The 17,526-nt window shown below is 39.7% G+C and overlaps 1 protein-coding gene across 9 annotated transcripts in view; it reads left to right on the top strand.

Annotated features, from left to right (window-relative positions):
• The window catches only part of LOC126751710 (polypyrimidine tract-binding protein 1), a 523,263-nt gene that overhangs the window by 116,795 nt on the left and 388,942 nt on the right, over positions 1–17,526 (top strand). The gene's annotated exons all lie outside the window — the stretch shown is intronic.

The following is a 17,526-nucleotide window of genomic DNA, read 5'->3' as shown; positions in this document are numbered from 1 at the left end:
TTTTACACGACCTTTTTAAAAATACTTGTCAGGTAATGATCGAAGGAATACGATTTCTGATAATAATTTATATTTTTCAAAAGTATATTTTTTTCCAAGCAAAAGTTTTTTTCTAAGAAGACCCCCACTTTGTCTAAAATCAAAATTTGGACTAGTCCTTCGATCATGTCGAAGCAGTTTTTAAAGTCAATTTTCGGAATAGCTTTCAATGCGCGTACCGATTCATGTTCAATGTCTTCAATTGACTCAAAACGGTTTCCCTGAAGCGGTTGATTGAGTTTACTTAATAGCCTGGCGATAAACAGAACTGAATCAGGCGAACAAAAATAAAAAAAATAAAGAGAAAATACGGCATATTTTACAGTACTACTACGATAAAGGCAAAAATGCATCTCAAGCCGCCAATAAAATTTGTGCAGTTTATGGACCCGATACATTTTCCATTTCCACCGCACAACGATGGTTTCAACGTTTTCGTTTTGGTGTAGAGGTGGTCGAAGATGCGCCACGCTCCAGAAGGCCTGTCGTCGAAAATTGCGATAAAATCGTTGAATTGGTCGAAAGAGACCGGCATAGTAGCAGCCGTAGCATCGGTCAAGAGTTGGGCATGAGTCATCATAAATTCATTTAAATTTCAATAAAAAAAAAATTCAATTAAAAAAAAAAATTCAATAAAAAAAAAATTAAATAAAAATACCGCAAGACTTTTTTGGCTACCCATTATATAGTATAGTATTGATTCTTCGTAAGTTTTTCGCCAAATTTCAACCGAATGCGACGGTGCATTATCGTGGTTTAAAAAAAAAACAAGAGTTTTCGGTCCATAATTTCGGCCTCTTTTTACGAATAGTCTCGCGGAAACGACGAAGAATACTCTTTACTCTTCGAGAATCGAAGAAAACTGTCAACTCACTTTGGCCACGATATTCGGCTGATCCAAGACTCGTTAGTAAAATTATAAGTACGTTTCATGACATCTCGGAAACCATTGTTTCACTGATGTTAACGTGGCACTGTTGAGGGATTTTCGAACCAATCGTGCTTTCACATTTCTGATGATTTTTTAAAATGGTTTCTACTCTCCCTTCCTATATTCTAACGATGCCAATAAGATCTTTGAATGTTAATCGTCGATTTCAAGCACCAATTTCTTTATTTTATCGACGTGTTCATCATCAGTTCATATTGATGGGCGCTCTGGACGTGAGTCATCATCAACGCGTTCTCCATTCTCTTTGAATACTTTGTACCCATCAAAAACACTTGCTCGGGACAAAAAATTATCACCGAATGTTTTTTCTAACGTTCTAATAATATTTCAATAAATATTGTTCGTATAGCTGCAATAAAACCTCTTTTTTGCTTTAGAGTCTAAAGTTTATACCACTCTTAAACGGTATCAGTTCTTTAGTTCCAATCTTGTCTTAAGGAGACATTATAATTAAATTGTGGATGTCTTGATCTCAGAATGTATTAGTACAATTTTAATGAATGCCAAAAACTCTTCGAAAAATAGGTTTTTTAATACTTTTATATATCGTTTCATTTCTATACTATATGAATGAGAATATTGACCACATACTCGTATCGGTTAAAGATTAAGCACCAGCTTAATATGAAAAGGAGCTAATGTCATTACCCGTCAATGTTAATCTTAATAACATTTTAAGCATCTTCCAGTTACTTCACAAGCTTCTGAACTTTATCCAAGTATTTTTTAATACACAAACAAAAAGTGTGCAATTTGATTTATTTTCATTATGACATGTTCACAAAAGCGAATTTATAGCAATTTCGACATACGCTTCAATACCTTTAATAGCTGCCTGATGCCTTGTGAACATTATTCTTAATATCCACTTTTTTAATTTCATCTTGATAATAACAAAAAAGTTGGCCTTTGTTAAGTATTTACGCAAAGGCATTATTTAATAACAGTAATTTTGACTGCACCACTTTTTCCGCGTGAGTTAGGGGGGCAACTACCCCTTCCACCCGCACCACGCCACATTCCGCGCATTTTGGCAATTTCAAGCAAACAATAAGAATTCTCACACCCGACTCCTGAACGTTGTCCAACAGCCAGCTGTCGAGCAACATGCCTCCATGTATATAGATATATATGTGTGTGAGTGAGTGTGTCTGAAGGACATTCGTGCGTGTTCAGCTCTACCGGCGACATTGTCATCGGCGGCATCGAAATGCCTTCTAAATTAAATTTGTTCATGCGTAAGGCAGTTTGCGTTTATTCTTTGAGCTCTTTCTATTGTTCACTTTTACTTGTTGGGGAATTCCTGCAGCAACAGTTTGATTTTACTGACACATTCGTTTTGTTCCTTTTTTGGGGGCTTTGGAGTGCGGCGGGTGGTTGGCAAGACAGACAAATCATAATTCGCTAGCGAAACAAATAAGTGGCAGCCACAATTGGCTGTTTTTGCCGAGCGATTTAGTCGTTTTAGCTTCGGCTAACACCAACGCGCTTATTAGGGGTGTCCTTATTAGTATTAAAATAGTCTTTTAATTATTTTTTCGCTTATGCAGTGTGATATTATATAATTACTCTTTATTGAAAATTTGATAAAAGTCCTCTCTCGACGCACAAAATCAAAACTCTGCAAGTCACTCATTATTCCCGTCCTGCTATATGGTGCGACGTTGCGAGTTTTCGAGTGAAAAGTTCTGCGCAAGATTTATGGTCCTTTGCGCGTTGTGTGTCAAATAAAACTGACGTTCCCATACAAAAACGAACCACCTTAATAGTATATATATTATATGCAAGTTGTTAACTCTGTTTATCCAGCATAATTTGACGCAGAGGCAGTCCATTTTTGCTTGATTTTTTGCGCGTCATTCGCCACTTGCCTTGTGTAAGCCAACTATACAGTTATGTTGTCTTTTTTGCCACATGAAAATATTTGCTATCTTTAGAGTGTAGTTTCAAGCGACAGCTGTTGTGGTTTTATTACCAAGGCAACAGCTGTAGATTTTTTGGATTTCTCAACTCTTTGTATACTGAATTAAATCGATGTTTGTGTGTAGATATGCTCGACAGTGTAGTGTGTCGGTTTTTATCCGAAGCTTGCATTCTCATTAAATTTCACTTTTTTCCTGCAGATGTTGCGAAATTGGCGGTGCAACAGGTTTCGGTTTACGGCAGATTCGCTGCGAAGACCATATTGATGAGGCAATTTTTTAATATTAAACTTACATCACTTACAAGCGCATTTCCTAGTGTTTGTTACAATTTGCAAGAGCTAGGGATTTAAAAAAAATCACTCTTAATACTTGCTGCAACCAAGTTTTAGACAATCAGCGATCGCGATTTTATAAAAGCTACATATCTACCTATCAATTAAAGTTTTAAGACTATAATTTGATAGTGTTCTGTTGCAGTTCGACAAATTGTTTCAAGACCGTCACAAACAACATGTAGTATATCTGAAAATAAGTGAAGTGAGTTTTAATTTAAAATAAATTTTCTATAATATTTGATAATAAAACATTGTTCACTATATAACGGTTTTTCAACAAGAGCGCTGAGTTTTTAAATAAAACAAAAACGGTTTGGGATATCAATGACATTCTTTATTCCTGTGAAAGTACATTCGATGCCATTATGTATGGAGCTTGATTTCTTTTGCGTGGCCACCACGGGCTCGCTTTCAGAAGTCTACACTTTGAGCCCAATTTTCGACGGCTTTCAAGCACAAATCGGCCGATACTGCTGCAATTTCACGTTCGATATTCGTAGGAAGTTCATCAAACGACGCTGGCTTGTTAGCATAGCCCGTGGACTTGACGTAGCTCCACAGGAAATAGTCTAACGGCGTCAAATCGCATGACCGAGGCGTAACACGTTCATCAAACTTGGTTTTCAATAAATCGATTGTGACATTCGCTGTGTCGCTTTTGGCGCCGTTCTGTTGGAACCACATATTGTCCAAGTCCATATTATCCAATTCGGGCCAAGAATATTCGGTTATCATTGACCAGTGGCGATTTCCGTTCACAGTAACGTGCCGGTCTTGATCATCACGTAAGAAGTACGGCCAAATGACGTCGACGGCTTATAAACCGCAACAAACCGTAATTTTTCAATTTCGCAATGGTGACTCATGGAGTACGTGTAGATTGCTGCCTGATCAATAACGAATATTTTGCTTATTGACGAAGCCATGCAGCTAGAAATGAGCCTGATCGCCGAAGATGATTTTTCGATGAAAATCCGTATTATTTTCAAGTTGTTGCTCAGCTCAATTCACGAACATACGACGATTCTGGTGGTCAAGCGGCTACAAGTTGTGCGTCAAATTGTCAAGATATTTTCCCATAATTCGCCACAACGACGTAACGCTCTTAAAGTTCAGGCCACTGACTCCGAATTTCGATAGTAAACTTTAATAATTTTCAACTTGTTGTTGGATCGTATATCTTTCCATGATGAAATGACGTTCAAATAAGTCTGTTAATATTCATATATTCATCAGGCTGCCACATGAGTTAACGCAAAAAAACTCGTGGTCACATTTCCATTTGCAAGTCGTTATTGAATCGTAACACAAGTTATCCATTTTTGAAACGCATGTTTACTGTTAATGACAAGTGAGTTCCTTATGAAAACGGTCTTGGTCAAATCGCGGTGACCCGGCCCAAAAGGTGGCTAAGCTCGGTGTTTGCTGAGATTGGCAGGGAATCATCTACTTTGAGCTGCTTCTCGGCTAATTCGGACTTGTGCTGTCAAAAATTAGACCGTGTAAAAAAATCAATTGCCCAGAAGCGGACAGCATTGGCCAATAGGAGAAGAATTGTGTTCCATCAGAGCAACGCCAGACCACATGCGTCGATAGTAACTTGCCAGAAGCTTCGGGTGCTAAGTTGAGAGGTTGTTATGCATCCATATAATAGTCCGAAACATACACCAAGTGGTTACTATCTGTTCCTGCCTATAACGAGTGATCTAGCTGTTTCTTACTACCGCGGGAATGCTTTGAGTGAAATTATGAAATTACCAACAAAATTCACTCCATAAACAGAATAGGGAAGCTCAGTCCAGTGTTTATCGGAGGTATAAATGACATTTGTAATGTATAAAAAATATATTATTTTTCATGTTGTTATGAAACAAATTATGAAAATCAACAAGTTTTTCACAAAAGCAAATTTTGATGTAATTAAAAAAAATTCTCGAGCACTTGCTTAATGCAGCAGATATATAAAGAATTACAAATTATAATACGCTACAAAAAAATCATTAAAAAATACCGTTATAATGGCAGCTGTGTAATGCGCAGTCCTCATAGTTATTGGATCGCTTTAAAGGTGTTGATTACATACTTATAAAATGCTGTTTCCACTCTCCATTGTATATCAGCTTAGTGTAATATCGAATGCCATTCGATTGAATATAAACCTATAATTGCAAACAATATTTTAAAACAGTTTTCAAGTGTTTTCGACAGCACTCAAGCGGTGATTGAATAGGTGCTCCCCCTCCGCAAGCCACTTTAGTTTTTCATGTTTTACGGTAGCTGGCAATTGTGCACCGTGGAAAACATATTTTTAAGGGGATTAAAGTGTTAAGTGGCGGTTGCAGTGTTTGTCAATTTGTTTTCCCCCACTCCGTTGGCGTACACTTCAGAGGACACCTTTCCCCCGCAATGAAACTGGCGCGACCCCGACGGCGCGTTATCAGTAAGTGCGAGTAAATATACAAATTTCGTGGCAAAAGCGTTCGCCGTTGTCAGTTGACACCTTTGCTCGTCTGCCGCCGGCGCACAGTTCCACCGCTGCTTCTTCTTTCTTTTTGTGTGCCTGCTTCGCCGGCTGGTTAATTTTCGCACGTTCTCGCCCGTATCTGCTGCTCGCTTGTTGCAGCTGGTCGCGCTGCCTCTTCGTGGCTTTTTGATGAAAATTTATTTCAATTGACTTTAATCGAAATAAACTGTCTGCGTTCGCATTCCACGTCTACTCCGTAGGCTCTCCTGTGCATGTCAATAATGCGCGAACGTGTGAGTGTGTGTGTGTGAGTGCCCACTGCCCCCGTTGTTACTGCTGCCGTTGTCACCTCCTTCCCGGCAGCTGCTAGGCCTTTCAAACGGTTTGTTTTCTGTTTTGATTTTGCTTTTTTTTCGTAAAGTTCATGCAGTCCGTTTTGTTTGTTGCTTTCGCTTTTCGTACTTTGCATTTTGATTGGCTTTCGTGCTTGTGCTCTCGTTGCTGGCGCTGTTGCTGGTGTTGTTGTTTTAGTTGTCGCAATTTGTGACAATTGCCGGCGTTGTTGTTGGCATTAAAATCAAAATAATTTTGAAAATTGCTACCAGCATGATGTTGTTGTTGTTGCCGCTGACGTAGTATGCCAATGCGCCAATTTCACTTAGTTACTTACACCAGTTGAACTCCCGAACGATGTGACGGTCAATCAGCGCTCGCCGGTTGACCGACCGTGACTTGTGGGCACTGCCCGAAACGATTTTTTTGCAAGCTCCGTATGTGTTGTTCCTTTCCTCCCATGGCAGACGTCTTAATATAAATATTTCGAAGAGCAAAAGAAATATGAAATATTTTATGTTCATGGTTAGCTTACTCACCTCATCTCACCTTCTGAAGAAGCCCAGTAAATTATTTTTCAATCCCTTCTTTAATCAAATCCTTTGGTAAATAGCCAAGTATAAATCCTAGTCATAGCGACAGGACCCGAAGGAAATATGGAATACAGACTATATTTTCCGTTTATGTCTATGCTGAAAAACATATTCATGGAGGGTTTTCGAAGATTTTAAAATTGACCATGAACAACTCAACCACCAAATCAGTTGCATTCGTGTAAATATTGTAAATTGTTCACGCCGCTTGAAAATCACTCGAATGTGTTGGTAGAAAATGGATGTTGACATTGACTGGCCCTATATACAGAACTCCAAACTTTTAGGATTATTCATAATTAACTTAGGTCAATGTCTGTTTAGCTGCTATTTGTCAGTAAAGTTCTGGTTTGAAAAGTTTTTTTATCGTCTGGGCCCAGAACATAACCAAATTCTTCATAAAAGATATTTTTTTCCTTATTAACCTTAATTCCACATGAAGGATGTTTTTAACAAAGAACGTGGCTAGCAAGAACTAGCAAAAAGATTTCCGTCGGAGATCCTATAAAATAACTGTATGCATAAATGATCGACGTGACGAGCTAAGTCCGTCTCACTAAACCAGGTCCGTCTCTATTTCCGTTTGTATAATACTGTGGGCAAAAAATAGTAAGACTCTGTTGAAAATTTGGCGAAAAACTCACGAACAATAAATGCAGTATGCGACGGTGCATTATCGTGTTGCGAAAACCAAGAGTTAATGGCCCATAATTCCGGCCTTTTTTACGATTAACACTCAAGTGTTCCTTGCTGACACTGTGGTCGGTCGGAAGGAGCTTGGAGTTTACCACACCTTGACAATCGAAATAACTGTAAAAATAACATTGATTTTTGACTTGCTTTGAAGTATTTTTCGTGGGTTCGATTCACCTTTGCCACGATATTCGGTCGATTTATCGTCTGTTTCTGGGTCGTAAGCATAGATCCAAGACTCATCGCCAGTAATAATACGTTTTCATGACATCCTGGTAGTCGGAAAGCATTGTTTCATAGACGTTAACGCGACGATGTTTTTCGAAAAAATTTAGTGATTTTGGAACCAATCGTTCTTTCACTTTTCATAGGCCCAAGTGGTCTTTCAAAATGGTTTTCAGCGATCGTTTTGATATTCCAACGATGCCAGTAAGATCTCTGATTGTCAATCGTCAAAGCACTAGCACAAATTCCTTAATTTTATTGACGCGTTGATCATCAGCTGATGTTGGTTGCAGTACTGGACGTGGTTCGTCGTCAACGCGTTCTCGACCCTCTTTTTTCAACATTCTAAATAATTTCACTCATCGTAAAAATTGCCCCGTCCATTTCTTCCAAAGAAGTCGATATCGGACCACTATAATATATAGTTGCTATACAAACTGACCGATCAAAATAAAGATCTTTTTATACTCCTTTTTGCTATAAAAGCTTTCGTTTCTTGCTGTGAATTTCATGAATTTTTATACCCTGAACGGGGTATATTAAGTTTGTCACGAAGTTTGTAACACCCAGAAGGAATCGTCGGAGTCCCTATAAAGTATATGTATATATAAATGATCAGTATGTCGAGCTTAGTCGATTTAGCCATGTCTGTCTGTCTGTCTGTCTGTCTGTATATATACGAACTAGTCCCTCAGTTTTTAAGATATCGTTTTGAAATTTTGCAAACGTCATTTTCTCTTCAAGAAGCTGCTCATTTGTCGGAACGGCCGATATCGGACCACTATAACATATAGCTGCCATACAAACTGAACGATCGGAATCAAGTTCTTGTATGGACAACTTTCACATTTGAGAAGATATATTCACGAAATTTGGTATAGATTATGTCTTAAGGCAACAATGTAATCTCTAAAAAACTTGTTCAGAACGGATTACTATAGCATATAGCTTCCATACAAACTGAAGACATAGTTACTAACAGAAATGCACCTGTGAAGGGTATTTAGCTTCGGTGCAACCGAAGTTAACGTTTTTTCTTACCCGACTCATCATCGCAATTGTTCTGAATCCACTCATTTGTATTATTTAAGTCGCGTTTTCATTTCAGCTATTAGCACCTCTTTAGTGTCAACCAATTATTGGCCGCTCAAGCGAATCCCACAGTGACACAATGAGCCATAAAAAGCTAAAACGAATCTATTTTTAAATTCCGTTTTGTTTCGTTTATTTTGTATCCAAGCGTTCATAGTTATTTGTTTAGTTTGTCGGGCATTGTGTCGCTATCAATTAATTTCACATATCTGTCCAACTCGGCCACACTATTTTCAACAGACAGACATACATACATATCAGCATGTGTATGTGTGAGCATATTAGCGTCTGAAGATGTGGGAAACGAGCAAATAAAAATGTAATAAAATTTGGACAAAAATTCAAAAATTATATTTGCATTTCTTAGGTGTGTGTGTGTGTGTGCATGGGCGCAATGTAAACTTAAACGCTTGCGGGTGTCGGTGACGTAGCTGCGCAGTCGGACATGCAGCTGGCGGCCAGAAAAATAAACAAACATGCGCACCGAAGCAGCAACTGCTTGCGCGGCGGGATGTGGTGGGGGACGGTTGGATTTTGGGTAATAAAATAAAACATAAAAATATTTATTTTGAAACTTTTTGATTTTAGTGAATGTTCCTTCACTAAAAAAACAGTAAAATTATATATTTCCCGATTGTGATCGACGTGAAGCGTTACCGCCATATTCAGCCGATATTTGCCATACACGCACACCCACCACTCACTGCAGCGCTTCGTTATTTCGCCGAATTCACACCACAGTGGCGCTCGCTTGCCTCCAGTAGCGTCGGGCAAACACGAAAATGTATCGCCGATTTGCGCTGATGATAAGCGTGTCTGTTCAACGCCAACAATATGTTCACGCTTAACGGTATTGCCAACTCATTGAGCGCAACAAATGGCAGCAGGCCGAGCAGCCAGCCCGACAAATGTAACCAATTAATTGAAATGCAACAACAACACATGCGAGTGAGTATAAAAAGCGACCAAAATGCAATAACATTTGAGTGCAATAAAATGCAAAGTCGATTATTTCGCATGCGACAGAAAAATAATTGCCGGCAATTTGCATATGGCAGCGCGCTCTATATGGTCTGTCTGCCTTTGCTGTTACACACATACATACACATACACATATATTATTAGTGTATTTAATGCTGGACTTTTTCAACAAAATATCTACTACACCCACGCGTTGATGATAGCCATGGAGCGGAGGGCGGTCGCTCAGGCGTCCCGTAATCTGTGTCATTAGCTAGCAATCGCAATGGAGGCGCGCGTTTTTGCAAGTATCGACATCATAATCGACACATACATTCACATTATAAAAACATATGTTTCCATGCTTATTATATCCAAGTGCGAAATTACACTGGTGCACCGAAGTGTGCTTGACTTGCAACTGCTTATAAATTAATGGAATTGTAGAGGGCTGTCTTCGATTCGCCAAACTTTAGAGAGTAACGAATGTGAAAATAATGTGAGACGCGAATCGTCGACTTTCTCCATGATAGTCAGGTCTATATAAAACTTGAATATTCAGTAGTTGGTTTTAAGGAGCTGCCTTTATACCGCGATGTCTGAAATCGATGTCTCCGAAAAAGTAATTCGGCTGTGTAAACCGACGTTGAGCAACACCAAAAGCTCCGTCAGGATCGGGAAGAAGGCGACTCCCTTTCGTGTGTATTCATCAACCTGCTGCTAAAGAAAATAATTCGAACTGCAGAACTAATCAGAGAAGGTACCATCTTCTATAAGATTATACAGCTGCTGGCGTATACTGATGGTATTGATATTACTGATCTCAATATCCGCCCAGTTATTTCTGCTTGCTCCAGACTGGTAGTGAATGAGGGCAATCTCCTGTCATCAAACAAACGGTCGTCGAATAACATCCAGGATTTGGTTCCCATAGTCACTATTGACAGTCATAACTTATCAAAGTAGATAACTTTCGTCTGTCTTGGAACCAGTAATTAACACCAATAACAATTTAAGTATCCTCGAAAACTAATAAAAATATAATTTAATATCTCTTGCCAACAGATGTCCTACTTCGGACAAAGTAGGCAATTGAAGTAAAGTCTTGTTGACGAACAAATACAAAACTCTATAAGATCAGCCTAAATATCCCCGTCCTGCAATATATGGTGCAGGAGTTTAGGCATGGACGATTTGACAACATCTGATGAGTCGACAATTATGGATGTTTTCGAGATAAAAGTTCTGCTGCCGGAAGACGTATGGTCCTTTGCGCAATGGTAACGGCGAATACTATAGTCTATGGAACAATGAGCTGTATGGAGATATACGACGAAATTGTTTTTAATAGCAAGTTCAGTGAATTAAAAACAGCTTTGGCAAGACCGCGTTTCACCAAAATGACTGCGTCCGAATGGATATGTTTTGTCAGCTCAGCTCTGATTAGTATTCCATTTACTCCCGGGGTAAGTAAAGTCTTCTCAGACGAAGAAAACAAAACCCTACCACTATGTTGGAAAGACCATATGGAGCAAAGAATTTGACAACATGATGTTAGAATCTCGAGAGATTGGCGCCAAGCAGCGCAAAAAGCGAAGAACGACTGGCGCGCTGTTGTAAAGTTCAGCGAATTAAAATAACCGCCTAAGCGGTGTCTACGACAATCAAGAAGAGTCTCCATTTTATAAAACATCTTCCAATACACAATCATTAACTGTTCGATTTCCCATGAGCGATCACCACACTGAAGCCACTAGTTCTATCCAACCGCTTACTGGTTCGAGTCAGTAATATTAGTATTGTATTTTGTTGTGTATTTTTTCTGCAATCTCAATTGATCTTCATAAAGCAGTCTCATTTTCGAATTCTCCACAATATTTTGCACTTCCTTCGCGGCATTAATTTCTTAAATTTGCTGACTTGGCTGGTTCAGCGCAGCAATACAATGAGTGGCCTTCAAATCGAGAAAGTCACTTTGCCACCGAGCAGCGAGTAGCGAGTGAGTGTCAGTGTAAATAATGAAGCGTGATTTAAGAAATCAAAGCAAGGCATGGCTGAAGAGACAAATAAACAAATAAGCACACTGACACTGTGTCAGGCAGAGGAAATATCAAATTATAATGTACCTCCACGGCAACAACAAAAAATGGAAATTTTTAGTCGCGGCGTTGAAGAATAATTTTCTTTCATTGCAAGCAGCCAAGCTGAACGTCATCCCGGGAATCATCAAAATTAAATTCGCGAAAGCAAAGGCAACAAAAACAGAAAACACCAACAACAAGAACAGTGAACAGTGAACAGTTCTGGGACAGCGCAGATACTCCGTCAAGTCACGTCAGACTGACAGGCCCGACTATGTTTTCTGTGGCGCGCACATGCTTCTATGTGTGTAATGGAGTGTGTGTGTATGCGTTTGCGGTTTAGTGTATTAAAACAGGCGAGTCTTCGCTACATTTGCCGGCATCGAGGGGGGCAACGTCTATGCCGCTGCAGTCATTATCAGAGATAAGCGCCTGTCATTCAGTTTTTGTTACGAAAATGTCTCTGTCTCTGTTTGTTTTTGGCACTTTTTATTTGCAGCGCACACACACAGACACAAACGCACGCACACATCCACCGCATATGCTTGAAAGCATCTTTTGTGCGTTGCATTGCTGAGTCGTCGGTGGAGAAGCGCGCGCTGCTTTTTTGATAAGCATATTTCCAATTGTCAATTAGACGTTGCATGTCTAAAACGCCTCTAACTGCTGCGACATCCCGTAAGCAGAGTGCGTGAAAAGTGATTTACATGCGCCTTGCTTGCTTTCCACCCACGTTAGTATGTTTAGCTATGCGTATGACATAGTTAAGTATTTTTGTTGTTTCATTGAAAAATAGCTCTAACCCAACGAGGGCAAAATGGTGCTGTGAATTTGCGGTTCGAGCTTTTCTAGATGGAGGTTCTAGTCTTCTTTATTTGCGTAGACATCGCTTACGCGGTTATAGCCGAGTTTACAACAGCGCCCAGTTCTTCCTTTTCGCTGTTTGGCGCCAATTCGAGATTCCAACTGCAGCCAGGTCCTTCTCCAGCTAGTATTTCCAACGGAGTGGAGGTCTTCCTCTGCTTTCTCCGGCGGGTACTGCGTGGAATACTTTCAGAGCTTCATACGACATAACCTAGCCAGCGTAGCCGTTGTCTCTTAATTCGCTGAACTATGTCAATGTCGTCGTATTATCGAATGCGGCATTTGCCGTTGCCAATGCGGAAAGGACCATAAATCTTGCGCAGAACCTTTCTCTCGAGAACTCGTAACGTCGACTCATCAGATGTTGTCATCGTCGTCCATAAAGCAGGACGGGAATGTTAAGTGACTGGTAGAGTTTGGTTTTGTTCGTCTAGAGAGGACTTTACTTCTGAGTTACCTACTTAGTCCGAAGTAGCAGCAGTTGGCAAGTGTGATTCTGCGTTAGATGCCAGACGTTGTAGTTGGTGTTAATGTGGTTCCAAGATATACGAAATTATCTACAACTTCGAAGTTATGACTGTGAACAATGACGGGGGAGCCAAGTCTCGAATGCGACGACTGTTTATTTGATGACAGGAGATTACCCTCGTTCACTACCAGATTCATTTGCTTCGCTTCCTTATCCAGTCCGGTGCGGATGTTGAGGTCAATGACATCAATATCGTCGGCGTACGCCAGCAGCTGAATACTCTTATAGAAGATTGTACCTGATTGATTAAGCTCTGCAGCTCGAATTATTTTTTCCAGCAGTAGGTTGAAGAAAGCGCACTATAGGGTTCACCTTGTCTGAAACCGCGTTTAGTATCGAACGGCTCGGAGAGGTCCTCCCGATCCTGACGGAGCTTTTGGTATTGCTCAACGTCAGTTTACACAGCTGTATTAGTTTTGCGGGGATACCAAATTCAGACATCGCGACATAAAGGCAGCTCCTTTTCGTGCTGTCAAAAGCAGCTTTAAAATCGCCGAAGAGGTGGTGTGTGTCGATCTTCTTTTCACGGGTCTTTTCCAAGATTTGAGCGTGGTGAATATCTGGTCAGTTGTTGATTTTCCAAGTGTAAAGCCACACTGATAAGATCCAATCAGTTTGTTGACGGTGGGCTTTAATCTTTCACACAATATGCTCGATAGAACCTTATATGATATGTTGAGGAGGCTTATCTTCCGTTAATTGGCGCATATTGTGCGGTCTCCAATTTTGTGGATTGGATGGGTAATTGCTAGTCGAACGTCTTTATGGTTGAGCAATGGAACGCCCGTTACATCGTCATCGATTGTAATCTAAAGAAGCAAAATGTTGCATTCTAACGTTAGTCTTCGGATCTGAAGTATGCCGACTGTGAAACCTCGATTAACGAAGCGAGTTGTTAGTTGTTGCAACATTATGAGTTGTCGCACATTTGGTTGATGTGATGTTTTTTGTAGTAAACGACAATCCGGGCTACCTCAATTACAGCCTTGTGACTTCCCATGACTGGGTTCAACCTTACTCCTAAGATCAAATTTAATTAAAATTTTCAAAAGTCACTAAAGCGCTCACCATAGTTAGAATTATAATCGCGTAAGCGGTGTCTACGCCAGTAAAGAAGAAGAAGAAGTTAGAACAAGAGAACTTCTTCCGATCTAGATAGCATAGGATAAATACATATACATATATAGAGTTGTCTGAAGAAAGGAAGGACTTGGATTTAAGTAAAATCCAGTGCACTTGTCTCGAAAATCTCCTCATCAAAGAAACTCATCTGGGAACCTGACTAACTGACAGTTCAAATCATTGACATTTTTTCAGCTTAAAACAACAACAACGACTGAAATTAGCAACCATAATTGAGGGTTGTCACAATTTGCCACAACCCCAACCTGCAACACATTTTAATGCACGCATGCAACATGTGTCACCAGTTGCATGGATAGCATTGCCTACAGCTTCCACAAAAGCGATGCACACATTGTTGTTGCGCACACGTATTTTGTGGCAATATTTTGTTCCACCATTTAATGCATGTGGCATGCAACATATGTAATGCTTGCATATTGAAATTCACATGCTCATAGCTGTCCCTGCTGCATTTAGCATTTTTCCTTTTATGTTTTGTTGTTGCATGTCGCAATGTTGCCGGCATTGTATGAATGTGTCGCTTTGGCCTTTCCGCTTGCCACACGACGCATACACGTGTACAAGTTTATTTGGTGTACATTTTTGGGTGCACATTCCGGCTCTTGTTGCACTCGCTTTTGTTGCATTTTAGACCGTGCCGGCGGTAGGTTGTGTGCAGGGAGTAAGTAGTAGCCATTCTGTGGGGCATGCCACGACTTGACGTGCGTAAACACACGGCACTTTTGTTGCATATATCTTTTTTGCTTGTTTGCTTTCTCTTTTTCTATTCATGTGTGCCGCATCTGCCTTGTTGTTGCTTGCGGAATTTCGTGTGTTTCATCTTTTGTTGCCCCCTTTTCTTTTGTGTGTGTGTATGCGAGTGTGGCTCGTTTCTGTTGCATTTTTAAAGGCGCTCGAAGGCATTTCCCTCGTTGCATGCGTCATGCTGCATGCCTCAGGCGCATATGTATATGCTCGTGCGCTATTCATACAAAGGAATTCGACAGCTATGCACCCACTTTCCCGGCATTCACTCTTGTTTTCTTCGAATACACATTTGCATTTTTGAAAACTGCTGCCACAACGGAGGCCCTTAAGACCTCAAGGGTGTGTCATTTTTCAATTCGTTTTAAATTTAGAAATTAATCTTTGCGATTAAACAAATTGGCAACATTTAACGGAACATTTGTCGCTAATCCTTGGGGGCTTATCATGATTACCATGATTTATCTAATTAAATGGTCTTGACAAAGACGGCGAATAAGTCGGAGATATATCTGGAAAGGTTACATGGGCTTCGACGAGCAGAATACGGTCAATTTTCAGTAAAATTTTTTTCATCTAAAATATGAAATATTTTTTTCCAACTTTTTATTATTCCAAAGGTAGATATTTTTCAAAGATTTGTGGAAATTTTCAAAGGCAAACAATTAAACTCGACGTCATTTCCGGCAGCTCCTCGAAAAAAGGTGCCACAGCAGAACTTCTTACAGGTTCATCAAAAGTAAAATGAAAATAATGCGTGATTTAGCTAAAACCATGAAGCAGGTAATGCAGGAAGGAAAAGCAAAAAAAGTCAAAGTTGTATTTTTGTGAAAACTATCCAAATTTTGGTGAATGATTTTCGACGTTTTTTATATAATATTTTTCGATCGTATCAGTAGTTCGCGAGAAATCAACCGACCGACTTGGAAAATAGTTTTAGTGTGATTTTTTCAATGTCTGGTTAACAACCAAATGTGAGGTAAGTTCTGGTTAACTTTTTGGAGAGACATTGAGAAACGGCCTTTGAGTAGTTATCCAGCTGACCTTAGCGGACCTCAAGGACAATATTCTAGAGATGTCATAGAATTCAATAAAACAATATTATAGGACAGATTGTGTGACACATGGACTTCCTTAAAAATAACTGTTTGGCAATCATCACTACTCCATATTTTGGGCCTTCTCCATGCAGTTATAGAAGATATTTTATAATTCCATGTCTCTAAGACTAATGAAGAGAATATCTCTGATCAGCTAATTGTCGCTTTTGTCCATTTCGACTACCAATCTCGTCTTAAGTGTTCTATGAAGAAATCTCTTATAATGGTATTAAAGAAGTATATCTACTATATATCGAACCCGTTCTATCGAAAACTAGAAAAAGGAGAGTTGATAGCCAGAATCGGTGGTCCTGCTATATCAAGTAAACACAAAACAGTGCCTGAGCAAACGAGATTTCGTCACAACTGTCCACAAAGCAATATAAGATTTTCAGCGAAAATTCTGTGCCAAAAACCGTAATTAAGAAGATTGCTCGCTTGAAATGGGTATATTAACCAGAAGTATTAAAAATAGTCATTAAAAATTATGAACCGCGAAGAAATTCTTCCCTAAGTTGACAAGCCAATCTCCCGATTCGCCTTTTTTTAGTCACCAGAGAGGATACCCGAAAGCTATTAAAACGCTTGAAGAAGAACTAGTTAGCAAACTGTCATCAGGTTGCCTAGCTTTCGCCACATGGTCGATTTCCCTGAATATGTGGCGCAAGTGTCATTAGATGACAGTCTCGGCTGCATCAAAAGCCTACCGAGAGTTTCTTGCAATGCTGCTGCCACACATCTTCGCCTTTTCCTCGTAGCGTGGTGTGCCACGTTTCTTGACTTTCGTCTGCAGCTCATGTGACTTTTTAGTTTGGTGTTGTTGTAGCAATGCTGCTACTGCTGTTTTGTTCTATTATTTCAGTAAATATTTTTGTTGGCGTTGTTTTTGTGTTCATCTGCACTGTGCCTGCTGCGTCTTCTGATACAAATAGAGTTGCCGACTGAAATGTTTATTAAGTTAATGAAGCTATCAGCGCCTTTTATTTGCTCACACACTCTCTGTATCAAATTATTTAAAGTTGGTTTTTGGAATTGTAGATCATTGAACGATCCTCTTTTTTTTGGTATCGTAATATGAAAGGATTTTCTTCCTTTTGTTCTAGCATTTCTGTTTTTTAGATTATTTGTGTGCTTTTATACTCGAGGAGTACTCCGGGAGTACTCAAGGACGTACTCGTAACGACTTGGTTGAGAGTTTGATTATTGTCCTTACAATGACAATTTTCGGAAAAGCCTTAATTCGCCTTAATTGATTTACATCGAATGGCTCCAATTGACTCAAAACGGTTTCCCCAGAGCGGTCGTTTGAGTTTGGTCAATAGCCAGAAGTCACACGGAGCTTAATCCGGCGATATTGGCTGAAAATTTGGCGAAAACTCACGAATAATCATTGCAGTATGCGACGGTGTATTATTGGGGTGCAAAAACCAAGAGTTGTCGGCCCATAATTC

This window comes from Bactrocera neohumeralis, chromosome 2 (genome assembly GCF_024586455.1).
Source record: "Bactrocera neohumeralis isolate Rockhampton chromosome 2, APGP_CSIRO_Bneo_wtdbg2-racon-allhic-juicebox.fasta_v2, whole genome shotgun sequence".
NCBI lineage: Eukaryota > Metazoa > Arthropoda > Insecta > Diptera > Tephritidae > Bactrocera > Bactrocera neohumeralis.
Note: the sequence above shows the minus strand (reverse complement) of the source record. Positions and strands in the feature narration are given on the sequence as shown.